This window comes from Megascapheus bottae, chromosome 18, assembly GCF_031878675.1.
Source record: "Megascapheus bottae isolate mThoBot1 chromosome 18, mThoBot2.hap1, whole genome shotgun sequence".
NCBI lineage: Eukaryota > Metazoa > Chordata > Mammalia > Rodentia > Geomyidae > Megascapheus > Megascapheus bottae.
The window spans coordinates 37,312,865-37,323,587 of record NC_143526.1 but is presented as its reverse complement, the minus strand read 5'-3'; the positions used below and the strand labels follow the sequence as shown (position 1 = coordinate 37,323,587).

The 10,723-nt window shown below is 45.3% G+C and overlaps 1 pseudogene; it reads left to right on the top strand.

Moving 5' to 3' along the window:
• The first annotated feature begins 2,117 nt into the window (after positions 1 to 2,117).
• LOC150050497 (protein ILRUN-like) lies at positions 2,118 to 3,260 on the top strand (annotated as a pseudogene).
• The last annotated feature ends 7,463 nt before the right edge of the window (positions 3,261 to 10,723 follow it).

Sequence of the window (10,723 nt, the reverse complement as noted above, 5' to 3'; positions counted from 1 at the left end):
CAGATGCCCCCTTATTTGTCCCCATCTGGGTCACCCTCTCATGGACCAAAACCAAGTGTTTGCTCAACTTTGCTTTTACACGAATCCCCTGTCCTGTAAGACTCATTTCACTGTCTGCTTTGAGGACAGGCAATTTGAGAGCCTGGAGGTAGGGACGACCGCTGCTCAGTCCAGCCATGCCATTCCTCCATGGAGTAAGCTCATCGTCACCTCCAGGCCTTTGCATATGCTATTCCTCTGCCTGAAACTTTCCGGTACCTCCTTCTGCCTAATGAACTCCTTCTCATACTTCAGAACTTGATTCAAGCATCATTTCCTAAGAAAAACCCCTCACACCCCCTCCTTGGGTTCCTGTAGCTTCCCTTCACTCATTTGGCATCCCGACTGCCTAACCCTTCAAGGCAGCCTCTGTAATCTATAATTTCATATTTAAGGTAGGTTTTTGGTTTTTTTGTTTCATTTTGCTATTTTCTGGTTCCTCCACAGATAGGATTCTAGAAGGAAAGGAATGATGTCTGCTACTCCCCCACCAACCTAGAAAGACACATTGTAAGGTTTCATTACTATATACTGAATGGGTAATGGGTAAATGGATGATAGATAGATTTGTAGATAGATGAATAGATGGATGGATGATGGATGAATGAATGATGGGTGGATGATAGACGGGTGAATAATAGATGGATGAATGGATGATGCATAGATGATGAGTGGACAGAGGATTGAGAACAGATTGAGAATGGGTAGAAAGGAAATGTTTCAAAGAAAACAAATACTGGTTGGTTCAACCCCTTCCTAAAGAAAACAACCATTAAAAAAACAACAGGGGCCAGGAGTTTGGCCTAGTGGTAGAGTGCTTGCCTAGCATGAACGAAGACCCGGGTTCGATTCCTCGGTACCACATACTTAGAAAAAAGCTGGAAATGGTGCTGAGGCTAAAGTGGTAGAGCTCTAGCCTTGAGAAAGTCCAAGGATAGTGCTCAGAGCCTGAGCTCAAACCCAGGACTGGAAAACAACAACAACAACAACTTGACGCTATCCCAGTTAAGAGGTGGTCAAAGAGTAAGATCAGCCTCAAACTGCCCCTTTCCCACATCTCTGGGCCTGGAAGCCAGAGCTCACCTTCCTATAGTACAGTCTGAAAGCTCTCCCCATGACCTTGCTGTGCAAACCACATACCTGGAGCCTCAGCGATGCTAACATCTGTGTCTAGGAGGGCAGAAAATCTACCTACATTGCTAATGCGTACCTAGGTAAGTCTGTGTTCCAGATTTCCATTACAGGGTCCCTAGACAAAGGTTATCCTGAGTAAATCCATACCTCTATGATGGGCATATGAAATCCATTTCTCCTGATGTCCACCTATGCAGAAGCCGTGGAGAGTCCAAAGCTGGGCCCATGCTGCCCTCTGGTGGTGTATTGCCACATGGCAGTACGTAGCTTCTCAAATTGATGTAAATTGATGCCTGTGGTCTGGGCCCCTCTGATATTCTGGTCCAGGTTTCAATGTGGGGTCAGTGCACCTGGATCCAAAATCAGTGTTTCCAGCATTTCAGTTGCTTGAGTACTTCAAGGAACCATCACTTCCCTCCATTTCATTGTATGCAAATTCAATTACTGTGTTCTAATTGTAAACAATTCATTTTTAAAGACAAATCTGAACGCCCACAGTAAGTGGTAAGGAGAGGGGAGGAGAGCTGGGGAGGAGGGTACAAACAGCTCAGTGGTAGTGGAGATGTTGCTTGTTTAGCAAGCACAAAGCCATGAGTTAAAACCTTAGTACTGTTAAAAAAATTTTTTAAAAATAAACCTACGTGGCTCAGCATGATGGCGGCACATACCTCTAACCCTAGCACTAAGGAGGCTAGATTGGAAGGATTACAGTTTGAGGCCAACTCAGGCAGAAAGTTAGCAAAAGCTCTTCTCAAGTCAGGAGTGATAGCACATACCTGTGACCTTAGTACTTGGGAAGGTGAGGCAGGAAGATCTGAAGTTTGAGGACAAAATGGGCTCAAAAACACAAAACAGGACAGGGGTGAGAGGGGGGAGCGAGAGTGAGTGAGTTTACCCCTATGAGGGGGTGAGAGGCCCAGAGCTTACCTCGGAGGAACAGGGTCATGGCGCCAGGTAGCAGTGGGCCCCCTCTCGGTCCCCAGGCCCGGCAGTGCAGCGGCAGCTTGCTAGTGAGGAGGCAGGAAGCGAGCGTCTGGGTGGCCCCTGCCATAGAAGGCACTACCGTGGACCTGGACCCAGAGCTGATGTAGAAGTTCAACTGCCTGGCCACCACCAACAAGGACATGCTCATCTCCGAGTTCCAGCAGCTGCTCAGCTTCCAGCTCAACCCAGCCGGCTGCACCTTCTTCCTAGACATGACCAACTGGATCTTACAAGCAGCAATTGGCGCCTATTATGACTTTGAAAGCTCAAACATCAGCATACCCTCTATGTCCTTTGTCGAGGATGTCACCATAGGAGGAGAGTCAATACCTCCTGATACTCAGTTTATAAAAACATGGAGAATCCAGAATTCTGGGGCAGAAGGTTGGCCTCCAAGGCTTTGTCTTAAATTTGTTGGGGGAGACCAATTTGGACATGTGAACATGGTGATGGTGAGATTGCTAGAGCCCCAAGAGATTGCAGATGTCAGCGTCCAGATGTGCAGCCCTAGCAGAGCAGGAATGTGTCAGGGACAGTGGCGGATGTGCACTGCTACAGGACTCTGATAAGGAGATGTCATCTGGGTGATTCTCAGTGTGGGGGTGGGTGGACTTTTAGGAGTAACACAGCAGCTGTTATGTTTTGAAACAGTTCAACACACAGCCACATCACAACATAGAAGGAAACTTCAACCCGTTTGCCTCTCCCCAAAAGAACCGACAATCAGATGAAAACAACCTAAAAGACCCTGGGAGTTCCGGGTTCAACTCGATCAGCATAAACACATGAGCTCCTGCTCCTGACCAAATTGATCGAGATCAGAATAGATTCTCACAGAACTCTGCAAATCAATCCCCCAGCAGTCACGCAAACAACATATCAGTAGGGGGCTCCATGGGCCTTACCCCTTCAGTTTTAAACAGGTGTCAGCAAGAAGAAAAATTAACAAAAGAAGGCCCAACTTCGGTGGTAGAGGGGGCAAAGGGTTCCTCTGGATTATAGACCACATTGCACGGATCCCTGGCTCCGATCCTCCCCCATCCTGGAAGAAGAGGAAGAAGCAGAAGAGACTAGTTTTGAGTAAACTCAGTAAGCATGTGTGAATGCTGGATCGCAGGAGTGGTGTTGAGGCTACCAAAAAGAAATCCATGCAGCCACCTTGGGTTCTGTTTATCAGGCGTCTATCTATTCACAAAGCCACTTGGGATGGGAAAAATAACCCATCTTTTTAAACAAAAATTATTTTGCCTACAGAAAGGTTGTAGTTTTGAGCACATGTTAATTTTCCCCCCTTTCTCCCCATTTCTATTTTTTAAAATAAGGGATAACATACTCTATTAAAAACACACACACACATACACACTCAAAACAAACTAAAGCATGTTGGAAGTATGGCTCAGTGGTAGAGCACTTGCCTAGCATATGCAAGGCCTTGGCTCAGCCAGTGAAATTCAACTCAGATTCAGTTCCTTGCTGGAATACTGAGTAATTGCCTACTCCATAAGTCACTAAATAAGAAGCTGAAGGGACTCTGGGGCCAAGGTACTCTGTATCTTAATTGTGTGGATCAATTGGTAGAGCACTAACTGTCAACAACCAAATAAAGGCCTGAGATTAAGCCCCAGAATTAGTTAAAAAACAAACAAACTGGGCACTGGTGCCTGTAATCCTGGCTACTCAGGAGGCTGAGATCTGAGGATCACAATTAGAAGCCAGCCAGGGCAGGAAAGTCAGTAGGACTCTTACCTCCAATAAACTACTCAGAAAAATCCAGAAATGGTGCTGAGGCTCAATGGGTAGAGCACTAGCCTTGAGTACAAAGAGGCTCAGGGACAGTGCTCAGATACTGAGTTCAAGTCCAGTACTGACAAAAACAAATAAGCACGTTATTCAGTAAATGTAGGATCTTTCTGGGGCCAGAAACAGGAATGGCAGGAATGAGAAGTCAAAGTCCTTCATAACTATCTCTGCCTTCTTTATTTTAGCTGAGACACTCTTAGGCTATGGCCATTAAGTGGAGCTCGGTCTTCAAGCAAATACCTTAGACGAGGAGCTACTAGAGACAATACCATGTTACTACCTACCAGTGGTGGTCCAGGATGTTACTGAATAGAGGGAGCCCTGGAAGTGGCATGCTTGCATATTCTCACCACATGGTGCTGTGCTTCTCTGGGTGGGGCACAGATCCCGGCTTGCCCGGGGAGCTGGCTTGGTGATAGCAATGCTGAAGGAGTCAACCCATTCCAGATATCCATTGTGGTGAGACAGGACATTCTGGTGGGACTACGTGGTAAAGCGAATTGCCCTCCTCATAACTGCCAGGAAGCAAATGGAGAGCCTGAGGTCCCAATATCATACTCAAAGGCATGCCCCAATGACCTAAACTCCTCCCATTAAGCCCCACCTCCAAAAGGCTCCAACACCCTCAACAGCAGGGCAAGCTGGGGACTAAGTCTTTCAAGGCACATATGGGCCTTGGGGGGCATTTCAGATCTAAATTACAACAGTTGGTACTAAGCATAAGGAGCAGAAGCTACAACTAGGGCACAGTGAGTCTAGCTGGTCTAAAGCAGGATTTGTTTTACCCTGGAAGCCTTGGGTCCACGCTATGTCTGGTGATTCCACAAAATAGGATGCTGTGTGCCAATTCCTATAGATATTTGCAGGACTCATGTTCTGAGAAATGTCTGCTTGGAAAAATACACTTCATGTAAAGGCTATGTCTAAATAGAAAAGATATTTAATAGAAACATCTGTAAGGAAGTAATGACAAGTGATGACATCCAGGGCACAAAGAAATATACCTCAAAACACTAACAAGCAATTGTTTTTTTCCAGCCCCATTATCCACAATCCAATAAAGACAGAAATTTTAAAGTGATATAAACCAAAAAATAAAAAAATCAAATCACTTGGAAATTGATTCCTTAATATCGCAAACCAAAGAAAGAAGCAAAATGCAATTATAAGCCATTCAGAATATAATGACAAATGGAAGTCCACAGAGCAAAATTTAAGGAATATAACCAAAATACTCCCTATTACTCTAAGTGGTTTAGGTTGTTAAACAAGGAAGCCTGCAAGTAAATGAAGCATCCAATCCAAAAAGCTTAGAAACAAGATAAACCTAGGGATGGAAAAGTAAAGATAAAAGTTAATGAAATAGGGCCGGGAGTTTGGCCTAGCGGTTAAAGTGCTTGCCTAGCATGCACGAAGACTCGGGTTCGATTCCTCGGTACCACATACATAGAAAAAAGCTGGAAGTGGTGCTGAGGCTCAAGTGGAGCTCTAGCCTTGAGAAAGTCCAAGGACAGTACTCAGGCCCTGAGCTCAAGCCCAGGACTGGCAAAAAAAAAAAAAAAAAAAGTTCCAAGACGGGTGGGAGGTGTGGGGGGGGGGGAGGGAAACGGGGACCAAGACATGTGAAAGGGTATCAATGTATGTGAATTAATGCACCTTCTATCTGGCAAATATCATGTAACCCTTTTACTAATTACAATAAAAAAATATAAATAAAAAAAGTTAATGAAACAAAAAACATAAAAAATCAGATCTCACCAGGTGCCTGTGGCTCATGCCTAGCTACTTAAGAGGCTGAGATCTGAGAATCATGGTTTAAAGCCAGCCTGATCAGGAAAGTCTGTGATTCATATCTGTAATTAACCAGAAAACTACAAAGTGCCACTGTGGCTTAAAGTGGTAGAGTGCTGGAGGCTGGGAGTTTGGCCTAGTGGTAGAGTGCTTGCCTAGCATGCATGAAGACCCGGGTTCGATCCTTGGTACCCCACATACATAGCAAAAAGCCGGAAGTGGTGCTGAGGCTCAAGTGTTAGAGTGCTACCCTTGAGAAAGCCCAAGGACACTACTCAAGCCCTGAGCTCAAGCCCAGGACTGGCAAAAAAAAAAAAGTGGTAGAGTGCTGACCTTAAATGAGAAAAACTCATGGATAGTGCCCAGGCCCCAAGTTCAAGCCCCATGACGACAAAAAAAAAAAAAAAAAATTAGTAGCTCTAGCCTGTCAAAACAACGTCTATTTATAAATAGCTGAAAGGGCTGGGAGTTTGGCCTAGTGGTTAAAGTCCTTGCCTAGCATGCACAAAGACCTGGGTTCAATTCCTTGGTACCACATATATAGAAAAAGCCGGAAGTGGTGCTGAGGCTCAAGTGGTAGAGTTCTAGCCTTGAGAAAGTCCAAGGACAGTGCTCAGGCTCTGAGCTCAAGCCCAGGACTGGCAAAAAAAAAAAAACAACAAAAAAACAAAAAAATAAATAGCTGAAAAATACCAGCATTTTATTTTTGAAATATTGTTAAGGGCAGGGTTCTGGCAGCAAGCAAGCAAGAGAGAAAGAAGAGAAACACAGCTTGATAAAAAGCAAAACATTTAACCCCACATGAAGAGAAGACTTTTCCGATTAAAAAACAATACTGAATGTATGTGGGGTTCATTTGGAGGGTTCTCAATAGTGAGTGCATAGTCTATGTCTTAGCACAGAGTACCACCACACAAACAAAAAAGAATATAGCAGCTTTGGGTGATGGCTTAGGTGACACAAATACCTTTTGTCACAGATTTGGAAGTCCGTGACCAAAATGGTCACAAGACTGGTGCTCAGGTCAGAGTGAGCCCTGGCTCTTGCAGGTCAGCAGCTCTGCCCCAGGGAGCTAGTGCTGCAAGGTTGGAATAGGTCTGTATTCTTAACTTCTGACCTCTGGAAAAGTTCTTCCAGAGTCCGTATGGTCTCCACTCCCTGCCAGCTTTCAGCCACTCTGAGCTACCAAGTGACCCAGGACCTACTTACAGCCCTCAATCCCAGTGGTTTTATGGCCTTGGTAATCACTCTCTAGTTTTTTTTTGCCCATCCTGGGGGCTGAACTCAGGGCCTGAGCACTGTCCTTGGGCTTTCTCAAGGCTAGATCTCTACCACTTGAGCCCCAGCACCACTTTCAGCTTTTTCTGTGTATGTGGTATCATCCAGGATCTTAGGCAAGCACTCTACCACTAGTCCAAACTCCCGACCCCATGTCCAGTTCCCTTCTAGCTGCTGTTCCCACATACTTGGAAGATCAGGGCACCACTCAGTGCCACCAACTCAGTGCTACTGGCTCAATACCACCAACTCAGTTTACCCTACACACGATGAAGACCACAAAAACCCTAGCCCAGAACTTCCCCATGCTGCTCTTCTCTGTGGCTCACTCCCCAGAGGATCCTGGAGCTTCCTGTCTCTGCCTGTCCAGCTCCCATTAACTGCTGTTCTATGAGGATCTTTTTTTTTTGCAGACTCTCTCCATGGCATGTCGCTTTATTGCTAGGACAGGCAATAAAACAACAGGCCCTGGAGCAGGAGAAAAGGAGACCTCACTGAAGAGTGAAGTCTCCTAAACTGAAAAGAGGGAGTACCAGCCTACTTATATAGTCACAGAAGGGCATTGCTTGCTTATTCGCAACTTGAAATTTCACCAATCACAACTTCACATATGTATGACTTTTAGTTCCACCAATCAGGAGCATCACAGAAGCACCAATCACAAGCTTCTCATGGAGGCAGCTGCCTTCCTGTCAATCAACCCTTTTGCTGAGTCACTCGGGGACAGTGCTCACCTCTCCTCCCTCATATACCTCCAGGTCAGCTGTAACCAGAGCAGGCCAGGGGGCAGAGCCTCCTAGGTGGCTGCAAGTGGGGTCATCCAGGGGTCACTGAGTCTGCTGTGGCTGAAGTGACATCTAGAGCTGGCACAGGCTGTCAGAAATGCATGTGCAGTGTTCAAGGCAGGTGAGCCCAGGGGTGTGCTATGACAACTGTCAATCAGAGGGTCAGAGTAGCCTCCAACAACTTGGCATATTTGAAGGAAAAAGAAACATTCCCTCACTCCTGCACTCCTCAGGAGACTGAGATCTCAGGGTGGCAATTTGAAGCCAGCCCTGGCAGACAAGTCTGAGACTTACCAATTAGCCAGGAAAAAAAGCTGGAAATGAACTGTGGCTCAAGTGGTAGAGCACCTGCCAAAAATCCAAGGGAGAATGCAAGGCTCTGATGAGTTCAAGCCCCAGTGTCAGTACCAAAAACAAAGGCACTGGGGTGGAGGTGGGGGTGGGGAAAAAGAGGCATAAATATGAGAAAAATGTAAGAAGGCACTTTCATGATACCAAATGATAATACTAAATGAGTCCAGTGATGCTTCTTAAAGTTCAAAGTATAAGCAGCAAAAGATTGGAAAGAAAATAAATGAAGAAAAGCCAGGAAGACAATAAAACACAAAGGGGATCCAGCCTCCATGAGGGCAGGCTGACCCTTGCTGTACAGATGGATGCACATGGGCTTTTTGACTGGGCAATACACACTTGGAGAACTCCAAGCTGTAAACACTGGAAGTAGAAAATGAAGTCAGCCTGCAGTCATTCAATACAGCGTTACCTGCAATGGCAAAAAAAAATCAGAAAAGGACTGAAATCCAAAATACCCATTTGGTGAGCCTGACAAAGTGGATTAAAATGCAACCATGCAAGGAAAGGTTGCCATGAACCAAAGTGCAGAAGCTTCTTCAGTACTGGTGTGGAAAGGCTGGATGTATGTGTAACTTGGAGGTCAACAAACTTGTTTGGTAACAGGACAGATAGTAAGTACTTTGGGCTGTCTATAGAATGAAAGTAGGTATCTAAACAAGTAGACACATGATCCAACAAAACTATCTACATTAACAGGTAAGTGGGATGGTTCTGGCTGGTGGAACATAATTTGCCCCCTCCTGAGTTTAACTGACAAAAGCCAAACTCAGAGTAATCTATGGGGCATGCCACCATTTTTTAGGGCTGACCAGTCAAGACACACCACCCACAAAATAAAGCAGAAAGGGCAGCATCCTGGTTCAAATGGCAGAACCCCTGCTTAGCAAGTATGAGGCCTTGAGTTCAAACTATGTGAAGAGATGAAGTGGTGTCTATAACAGAAAAAGACATGTGGAAAATCCCAAAATCCAAATAGTCTGGAGTTTAGTGCAGTTTCATACCAGTGCTATGTTCTAGTTTTAAGTGTAGGAAAGGAAAAGAATGTGATGCGTATATACATGTATACATGTGTGTATTTTACTGTATACCGCATAGGATTACAAACTGAAGTTTAAACAAAGGGTATCAGCAGTTTAAAACAATACCAATCTATACAAACTAGTACAAAATTATCATCTTCCCCAAAACACTGAAGGACTGGGAATGTGGCTCAAGTGGTAAAATGCTTGCCTATCATGTGTAAGAACCTGGGTTCAACTCCCCTCTTCCTTTAGAAAAAAAAAAAAAAGGCCTAGGGATGGTCTCTAAATGAGACCAGAGAGAAGACACTAGATGAAGACCCTCTATAGGGTCTTAGAGATGGATTGCAGGTTCAGCAGTGGAGCCCACCTAAGGCTACGAGAAGGCAGAGTAGAGCCTGTAACCTTAGCTATACCACATAGGCTCAAGGGAAGCACAAATGGTGTGGCTGATGGGACCTCTAGCAGGGCCTACTGCCCTGTGTGACCCTAGATGAAGCCTCATCTCTTCAGTGAAGTGCCCATTCTTCCTCCAGATGAGAGGAACTATACCCCCTCTATTGAGGAAAGGGTCTCAAGCTAGATCTAGGAATGGGCACTTCACTAAAAATAACCTCATTCTGCACTACTTAAAACCCCACTTCCAGTTTAGCCTTTCTCTGGCTTCAAACCACTTTTCTCTTCAGTGACTCCACCACCAGCCATGGCCACAACCTTGTTCAATAGGCCTGGCAGAGGCAAGATACAGTAGACAACTGCTAAAGGGCCACTAAGGAAACCCAGCCTACTACTCAGCCATGGCCATTGTGGCTAGAAGGTCCCGCCTGCTTTTTCTTGTTACATGCTTAAACATGTAGTTTATTGGAAGCCAGATGAAAACTAAGAATGCTACTGATGCCCCAAGTAAAGCCTTAGTACACCACTCTACCACTCTCTCCTGAGCTGGGTCTCCACATACACCATGGTGGAGCTATGGGATCTTTGCATAAATGCCCACCAGGTATAGCGTGTAGAGACAAGGAAACTGCTTCCTTATACACTGGGCCTCTCTGGAGAAGAGTATAGGATCTCCAAGATGCTTGCAGGCACATGTGCCCACATTCTAGGAGACATTCACCAGGAAACTTGGAGTGGGATCCAGAGAGAGTCCCAAAGCTGGGTGCTAGTGGCTCACACCTGTAATCCTAGCTACTCGTGGGGCTGAGAATTGTGGTTTAAAGCCAGACCAGAGAGAAAAGTAGGTGAGACTTTTATCTCTAATAAACTATTCAGAAAAACAAAGAAGCTCAGGAATAGTACACCCAGGCCCTGTGTTCAAATCTCAGGACTGGCAAAAAAAAAAAAAAAAATGACCCCCCCCCCAAAAAAAGGGAAAAAAGAACAGTAGAGTCCAGAGCTGCATACATACATACATACCCACACATACACACACACACAAAAGGCAACTTTATTCTTTCAAGAGAACCCCAATAGGGTTTGAGGGAAAATGCACCCTGGCCATGTCCCCTATTCTCAAGCAGGGTCTGTGATGGGAAGCAG